General features: G+C 44.3%; 1 pseudogene; it reads left to right on the forward strand.

The window, feature by feature from the left end:
- Positions 339-1,156, forward strand: LOC109834651 (annotated as a pseudogene).

The following is a 1,432-nucleotide window of genomic DNA, read 5'->3' on the forward strand; positions in this document are numbered from 1 at the left end:
CATGTCGATCCAAAATTTCTGGTGGATTGCTTGTTCTTAGTTGACATGAAGTGTGTCTCAGAGAGAATATTCCCACCTTTTCTCTGACAGTGAGTGGTAAAAGGACTTCAAAATTCCCATGTTTTGTTCGGACAGGTTATAGCACTGGAGCAGTGGATTATGAAAACATTGTTCATGTTTGATGTGTGATGATGTAACTACCGTCTTAGTTAATTTTTTTTTCTCTTTGTATCTATCCACTTGATTTCAGGTTTTTTCGATGGAAGTGTTTGGTGTGCGCCAGTATGGGAATAATTCTTTTATTAAATCCAAGCTGTGATCATGTTTTTTCTCCCAACCAACCATTCCTCTTCCAGCCACAGCCTACTGTGTGAGAGAGACATGGAGTCATCTCTGATCATAGCAATGAAAGGCCATCCAGGCACGGGCAAATCCACCCTTGCCGGTGCAATCTCCATCTCGTTTCGAGTCCCTCTCCTTGACAAGGGTGATGTTTGAGACTGCAGTCTCTCCCTTCAGGCTCAACGCCACTTCCCCTCATCTTCACTGAAAGATCTCTCATACACAGACCTCTGGCAAATATCAATACACAGCTCCATCTTGGCCCTCTTGGTGATTGACCCCCCCCCGCCCCACCCCCCCCACCCCCCCACGAGAACACCTTGACAAGCTGTTGAGTTGGCTGGTGGCACGTGGTGCCCCGTGTTGTGGTTGTGGGAGTGCGGTGCGAAGGGCAACGGTGAGTGGTGACGGGGCCTCAAAAGACGAAGGCGAGATCGCGGGGGATGAGGGCATAAGCCCTGCACATCGGAAGAGCTGAAGAGGCTTGTGGATGGATATTATGGCCGCCTTGATTATGATGTGGGAGATGTGAAGAGGAATGTGGTGGATACCACTGCTGGAGATGATCAACAGAAGCTTTGTCACGCCCGGGTCCCCAAAAAGGCACATGAGGGCATGTGACTCGGCCGGCGATGCAACTACATGAAGTGAACCCTCTCTCATAGCTATATTCATGCCTCTAGATTAACAATAAGGGATGAGTAAACAATGCCAAGCAGGGAAGAAATGAACACTTGAATAAATAACGGCAAGAATAGAGAGATTTGAGGAGGTAGTGCAGATAGGGAGAGAAATAAGGAAGTTGGGATTTCTTAAGAATAGAGATATTTGGTTAGGAGGTTAAGGATTTAAAATGTACAGATCTTTATCTGAAATCAAACTCATGACATAATATGGAACTTTGGCGTTTGGGCCTTAATTAATTAACTTGACAAATATGTGACAGAAACATTTTATCCATAATAATATTTGTGGACCTTAAGGTAACATCATCTAAGAAAAGAATGAGAAAATTAAGATGTGGGTCCAAAGGAAATAAAACAATTTTTCGATAATAGGCCTAAAACCAACATTAGGAAGAAGGATGTTA

This window comes from Asparagus officinalis, chromosome 3, assembly GCF_001876935.1.
Source record: "Asparagus officinalis chromosome 3, Aspof.V1, whole genome shotgun sequence".
NCBI lineage: Eukaryota > Viridiplantae > Streptophyta > Magnoliopsida > Asparagales > Asparagaceae > Asparagus > Asparagus officinalis.